At 42.9% G+C, this 7,773-nt stretch overlaps 1 protein-coding gene and 1 pseudogene across 1 annotated transcript in view; both read left to right on the top strand.

Annotated features, from left to right (window-relative positions):
* Exo5 (exonuclease 5) overlaps positions 1-7,773 on the top strand; it is a 64,742-nt gene that overhangs the window by 12,660 nt on the left and 44,309 nt on the right. The window lies entirely within an intron of this gene.
* LOC105986195 lies at positions 453-1,705 on the top strand (annotated as a pseudogene).

The raw sequence follows: 7,773 nt of genomic DNA on the forward strand, positions 1-7,773 counted from the left end.
GTGGCTCAGTGGTAGAGTGCTTGCCTTGCATGCATGAGGCCCTGGGTTCAATTCCTCAGCACCACATAAGCAGAAAAAGCTGGAAGTGCTGCTGTGGCTCCAGTGGTAGAGTGCTAGCCTTGAGCTGAAGAGCTGAGAGACAGCGCCCAGGCCCAGAGTTCAGGCCCCACGACCGGACCCAAAAAAGAAAAAAAAAAAGAACATTCTACGAGGCCGGCATTAACCTGATATCAACGCCAGACCAAGACATTACAAAAAAGAAAACTACGGACTAAAATGCCTTAGGAACACTCATGCAATCCTTCTCAAGGAAAGCCTGCAGGAGACCAACACCTTGGCAGGCGCAGGGTGGGGGCAGCACTGGGAGGAGCCAACGGGCAGCACGTGACTGGGTGCCGCTGGCCACGCCCAGGAAGTCAGCATCCGGTCCACCCGCCGGCCCGCCCCGGCACATGTTGACAATCCGAGAGTTCAAAGTGTGTCTTCTCGGGGACACGGGGGTCGGGAAGTCAAGCATCGCGCGTCGATTTACCGAGGATAACTTTGAGCCCAACGTCCATCCCACCATCGGGGCATCTTTTATGACCAAAACCGTGCCTTATGGAAACGAGCTTCACAAGTTCCTCATCTGGGACACGGCGGGTCAGGAGCGGTTTCATTCACTGGCTCCCTTGTATTATCGAGGATCCTCCGCGGCTGTCCTAGTGTATGATATTACCAAACTGGATTCATTTCATACCTTGAAGAAATGGGTTAAAGAACTGAAAGAACATGGCCCAGAAAACATTGTAATGGCTATTGCTGGAAACAAATGTGACCTCTCGGATATTAGGCAGGTGCCTCTGAAGGAGTCTGAAGAATATGCAGAATCCATTGGTGCCATAATGGTTGAAACGAGTGCTAAGGATGCTGTTAATATCAAAGAGCTCTTTCAAGGAATCAGCCGCAAGATCCCACCCTTAAAAAACACCAAAGAAAACGGAAGGGATGAAGTGATCAGGCTTGGGAGCCCGAATGCATCAATAGGCCAGAAGCGGCGGTGCTGTTGACTGGGGGGCCATAGCACAGAGAACTCTTTAAGAAGCCAGAGCCTTAGCCTCTACAGGGACCTGCCATCGGAGGCCGGCATCTACCACACTCTTGGAAGACCTGCAGGGAGCAGAGCAGGAAATATCAATTGAAAAATACTTTAGAAATCTCTGGAAAAAAACACCATATCACCAAAATATGGCCTTTTTGTCCATGAAATTACCTAGTCAGTAATAGGTATAGTTGCCCTTTTTGCTGAAAACATTAGAAAACTTTTAGATTAGAACACAAGTCTTAAAGCACTGTTTACGCTGACTTCTGGTGTCACCTAGCCAGATTTTAATAACATCTCTACGACCCATTGCCTTAATTAGCCGACCAGTTTTTGCCAAACAGTATTGAAGCTAGCTTTGGAAGTAAGCTTGTATTACATTTCTAGTGAAAATTGGAGAAGTATAACTGGACCATCACTCAAGTTGAGACTTGGCTTCTCTAAGAGAGAAGAAAGATGCATTTGAAAACATCATCGTCATCTTTTACTTGATGAACATTTTGCTAAACAGACCACACTAGAGTAAAATATTTCATACAATTTGGGAGTTGGGAGGCCTGGTTTTATAGAGTCAGTTAAGTAGTCATGTAAGCAGTGATAAATTGAATGTATGAATATAATTCAGGAGACCACTCAACATTCATCACTCCCAATAAATTTCTACACTCTGTAAGAAGCATTTACTCCACAGTGTATTATTTTACTAAGAGAATATATCATGTTATCTAGGGCAAAAATTAACTGTCGAATGATAAGTCTAAACTGTAGGGCAGACTTCTAATAATAGCTATCAGAAGTCACAGTAAAGCCAGACAGAGGAAGTATTGCCACCATAAAATTCTAGCCCAAGACTGAATAATCAGTCTAGGCTTGAGGAGGATAAAAATAAGATCCAACCTGGTGATCCCAATGAATTGATCAGTGGAAACCTTCCTTTTCAGGTACCCTGTCTGGTCAGTTAGTTAAAGATATCTGGTTCCAAAGGAAGTTAAAACAGAGAAAGCATGGAAAAGGAAGAACTATTGCTACTGAAAATTCGAATCCTGTTACTACTCTAATGTTCATAAAAAATTGGCATCAAAAAGCACTTGATTTCTTAAGAGGGCTTGTACTGGCAGAGGATTCTGTTTCTTTTCTTTTTTTTTTTTTTTTGTTATTATTGGTTGTGGGGCTTGAACTTTGGGCCTGGGTACTGTTCCTCAGCTCTTCAGCTCAAGGCTAGCACTCTACCACTTGAGCCACAGCAACACTTCCGGCTCTTTCTGTTTATGTGGTGCTGAGGAATTGAACCAAGGGCCTCATGCATGCATGTGAGGCAAGCACTTTTATCACTGAGCCACCTTTCCAGCCCCCTGTTTTGTTTTGTTTGTTTTGTTTTTAAAGCAGGCAATCTACAGCTAAGCTACAAATCTAGCCCTTTGTTGTGAGGGATGGGTTTTTTTTTTGGGGGGGGTTGTTTTTTGTTGGTCATGGGGCTTGAACTCTGGGCCTGGTAGCTGTCCCTGAGCTCTTCAGTTTAAGTCTAGTGCTCTACCACTTGAGCCACTACACTACTTCTAGCTTTCTGGTGGTTAATTGGAGATAAGAATCTCAGGGATTTTCTGCCCAGGCTGGCTTTGAACCATGATCCTCAGCTCTCAACCTCCTGAGTAGCTAGGATTACAGGTATGAGCCACCAGCGCCCAGTGTGAGGGCTGTTTTTGATAGGGTTTTCTTGTCCAAATCACATGTGTAGACTATGATCTGCCTATTTCAGGCTAGGATAAGAGGTGAACACCACTGTGTCAAGCTCTCTGTTGATCCGAAAAAACTTTTCTGCCCAGGCTGTTCTCAACTATGATCCTCCCAATCTCAGCCTCCTAAGCAGATAGGATTATGACCAAGAGCTACACGTCCAGGTGGGAGGTGATTGTTAAAGATAGGAGGACTAGTGCCTTTTGAGAGGTCAGAAAAAAACATGTGGGCACAGGCTCAGAATTGGGTCAGCAGGAAGTAACATTAAAAAAAAAACCACCAAAAAACAGCAACTTGCTGGGCACCAGTGGCTCATGCCTGTAATCCTAACTACTCAGGAGACTGAGATCTGAGGATGAAGGGGCAAAGCCAGCTAGGGCAAGAAGGTTCCTGAGACTGTTATCTCCAAATAACCACAAAAAGCAGCAAGTGGAGCTGTAGGTCAAGTGTTAGAGTATTAGCCTTGAGCACAAAAGCTCAGGGAAAGGTCCAGCAAAAAACAACTAGTACAATCTTTCCATGAGTACTCAGACCCATCAAACCTTTAGTGATAACCTACAATGTGAAAGTCAGGAAAGAAACCTTGAGCTGTCAGTGCTCCCCAAGTAGATACATAGATTCAAGACCCTGGGCACAGACAAGTTCCATGATGCATTTATAGAGAAGAAACTACCGATATTTTCCCCTTTCCTTGTAATTCAGTGTTTACTGAGTATATGGAGGATCTGGAAATATAGTCATGAAAGAAACAAGAATATACACTATGATAAAACAAGTTATGTAAACAAGGGAAAAGAAGTTCACACATTTCTGCTTCTATAACCCCGTGTGTGATGGTACACTGAACTAATCAATTGATTGAGAAGTGCTAAGTTGGAGATAGGAATTAGGAGTTTGGTTTGGACCCATGAAACAGATGTTAGATATACCCAGACAGCTTAAATAGATAGAAGGATTAAAGTCTTGAGTTGATAGGGAACATGAAGGCTGGAGATACAGAGATTTGTCAGCCAGTATCATACAAATGATATTTCCAACCAAGAGAGGACCGGGTGCGGGTAACTCACTCTTGTAATCTTAGATACTCAGGAGGTTGAGAGCTGAGAATCGTGGTTCAAAGCCAGCCTGGGTAGAAAAGTCCCCATGAGACTCTTATCTCCAATTAACCACTCAAAAACTGAAAGTAGAGCTGTGGCTCAAAGTGGTAGAACACAAACCTTGAGCAAAAGAGCTCAGGGACAGCACCCAGGGCCTGAGTTCAAGCCCATAACCAACAAAGAAGGGGGGGCTCAAGGTATGGCTCAAGTGGTAGAGCACCTGGCTAGCAAGTGAGAGGCTCTGAGATCAAAACCCCATTATCACCAAGAATAAAATTAAGGCCAAAGTACCTATGAAATCAGAACAAATTTCAAAAAGGAAAGACCCAAGGCCAAGTGCTTGAATACTCTGATGTTTTAAGGCAGAAAGTGGAAGAGTCCAATGAAGGGAAGTTCAGAAGCTGTTATCAGTGAGGTGGGAGATTTTGATGTTCTAGAAACCATTAAGATAATGGATAAAGGAGGGGCAGGGGAAACAGTTATAATTTTTCAAGTAGGATTTTTTTCTTGCCAGTCCTGGGGCTAGCACTCTACCACAGCTCCATTTCTGGCTTTTTCTGTTTATGTAGTACTAAGGAATCAAACCCAGGGTTTCATGCTTGCTAGGCAAGCACTCTACCACTAAGCCACATTCCAAGCTCTGAAGTAGATTTTTTGTTGTTGATCATGGGGCTTGAACTTTGGGCCTGTGTGTAGTCCCTCAGCTCTTCAGCTGGAGGCTAGCACTCTACCACTTAAGCCACAACACCACTTCTGGCTTTTTCTGTTTATGTGGTAAAGGAATCGAACCCATAAAATCATGCATGGGAGGCAAGCACTCTGACCCTGAGCCACATTCCAAGCTCTTGGTTCTTTTATTTTTCTTTATTTATTTTGTGCCAGTACTGGGGCTTAAACTCAGGACTTCTGTACTCTTTCTTGACCTTTTCAGCTGACTCTCTACCACTGAAGCCACACCTCCTATTCCAGCTTTTTTTGCTGATTAATCAAAGATAAGAGTCTAAGATTTCTCTGCTTTGATTGGTTGTGAATATAAGTCCTCAGATCTTAGCCTCCTGAATAGATTGGATTAAAATCATGAACCACGGGGCTGCGTAGGTGGCTCAGTGGTAGAGCACTTGCCTTGCATGCCTGAGGCCCTGGTTCGATTCCTCAGCACCACATAAGAAAAAAGAAAAAAGCTGGAAATGGTGCTTTGGCTCAAGTGGTAGGGCGGTAGCCTTGAGCTGAAGAGCTGAGGGACAGCGCCCAGACCCAGAGTTCAGGTCCCACGACTGGACCCAAAAATAAAATAAATAAATAAATAAAATAAAATCATGAACCACGGTGGCTGGGAAGGTGGCTCAGTGGTAGAGTGCTTGCCTTGTATGCATGAGGCCCTGGGTTCCATTCCTCAGCACCATATAAGCAAAAAGAAAAAAAGCTGGAAGTGGCGCTGTGCTCAAGTTAGAGCACTAGCTTTGAGCTGAAGAGCTGAGGGACAGAGCCCAGGCCCAGAGTTCAGGCCCCATGACCAGACTTCTCCCCCCCCCCCAAAAAAAAATCATGAACCACTAGCACTAGGCCATTTTAGCTCATTTTTTATATGATGTGTGGCTGGTGGAAGTTCAACTTCATTCTTTTGTTGTGGATATCTAGTTGTCTCAGTAACTAGTTGTTGAATTTTTGTGACACTATTCAGATCATTTTTAATAGGATTTTTGTTTCTATTACAAAGTATACTTCTGAATCAACTGTATAGTAGTTATTATACATAATGTTCTACAAACTCAATAATAAACATAGGATATGAAGAGGCTGTCATTATGGTCTTGCAGGTCCACAATAATGCACATTAGTTTGAGGATGAATTTGCTATTGCACTAATTGATGACATTCCAGGAGATGGCTGTGGACTTATTACAGAGGAAATAGCAGCTGTGTGTTATGTAACCAGGGAACCCTGTATTGGGAAGTAAAGCTAGAAAACTGCAGAAACCTCATTTAGTGGGTAAGGACAGTGGGTGCTGACTCTTTGAGATAACGCAGAATGTACCAACTTAGTGCCCCCCCTTTTAAAGACTTGTCAAAGCTATAAATATCCTAAAATATGAATCAGTTTTGCCCTGAGTTTTAGTGACTGAAGATTTCTAATCCCCTTTGTGCTCAGATAATCTTAATTCTTTTACCTCCCAAATAGAGAAGGATCTCTTCTGTTCTAAAGTCTATCATAACCCCTTTAGGAACTTTGATGCCGGCACCAGTGGCTCACACTTGTAATCCTAGCTATTCAGGAGGCTGAGATCTGAGGATCATGGTTCAAAGCCAGCCTGGATATGAAAGTTCATGAGACTCTTATCTCCAATTACCCCCCAGAAAACCAGAAGTGGAGCTGTGGCTCAAGTGGTAGAGGGCTCACCATGAGCTGAAGAGCTTAGTGACAGCAACTAAGCCCAGAGTTCAAGCCCATGACCGACTAAAATAAAATAAAATAAATAACTTTGAGACTTGCTGGATGCCAGCAGTTCATGCCTATAATTCTGGCTATGTAAGAGGCTGAGACCTGAGGTTCACAGTTCAGAGCCAGATTGGACAGAAACAGCTGAGAGGTCTTACCTCCAATTAGTTAACAAAAGCTAAAAGTGAATGTATTACTCAAATGATAGAGCACCAGCCTTAAGTAAAAGAACTAAGCAAGAACACGAAACTCTGAGCTCAAGCCTAGTACTAGAACACACACACACACAAAAGAGCAAGTTTCCATAAGAAAAGAGCAATTTTTTTGGCTCCAGTTTCATGTTGAAATGTGACATTTTTAGGTTTTTCATATTCTCTTCAAAGGATTAACCAACTATGATTTTTACTTAAGTTTTTATTTCTCTCCACAGTGTTTTTTACTTCCACAATGTTTTTTCATAAAAACATAAAACTTTGATGCTTTTTCTTGAGTGGTGACACAACTCAGCCTGAACCCATTTTTGAAATCCAGCCTTTCCTTTGAACTATGTTGCATTGTTTTTCTTTCATTAGCCATTTTTTTGGAGAGTAATATAATATTGATGAATGAATCATACTGTTTTTCTGGAAGAGACCTACTAAAAGATCTAAATTAAATCTTGCCTTTCCAAGTTATTTTAGGAATCTATATGCTAATTTCACTTATGCAATAATTCCATGCTTCTGGAGTTTATATTTTGAATTGTCTTCAGAATTCGTTTGCCAACCACACAAGAAAGTCTAGATATTTATAGTTACAGGCCTGCCTTTTCTCAGTTCAACAGTTTTCTTTCATCTTCTACATAAAGTCCTCCTTTAGTCTTGCTTGATGTTTACTTTTCCCATCCTACACTTTCTCCTGCCCAAGCCCCTCATTCTGGAAACTCAATTGCGTACCCAACAGGAAGAAGGATAGGAGGCCTCATTGCTACCACTAGGATATAACATGCCCTGAAGATGCAGGGCATTGGTTTCTCACACTTGTAATCTGAGTTACTTAGGAGATCTTAGGATCACAGTTTGAAACCAGCCTTGAACAAAAGGCTAAGGGACAGTGACCATGCCCTGAGTTCAAGCCCCAGAATGGGAAGAAACAAAGAGAGAGAGAGAGAGAGAAAAAAGAAAGAGAGAAAGAAAAAGGAAAGAAAGAAAAGACAGAGGGCTGGGAAGGTGGCTCAGTGGTAGAGTGCTTGTCTTGCATGCATGAAGCCCTGGGTTCGATTCCTCAGCACCACATAAGCAAAATGAAAAAAGCCGGAAGTGGCACTGTGGCTCAAGTGGTAGAATGCTAGCCTTGAGCTGAAGAGCTGAGGGACAGCGCCCAGGCCCAGAGTTCAGGCCCGACAACCTGACCCAAAAAAACAAAGGAAAGGAAGGAAGGAAGAA

The sequence above is a fragment of the Dipodomys ordii genome, unplaced genomic scaffold, assembly GCF_000151885.1.
Source record: "Dipodomys ordii isolate 6190 unplaced genomic scaffold, Dord_2.0 Scaffold33, whole genome shotgun sequence".
NCBI classification, from domain to species: domain Eukaryota; kingdom Metazoa; phylum Chordata; class Mammalia; order Rodentia; family Heteromyidae; genus Dipodomys; species Dipodomys ordii.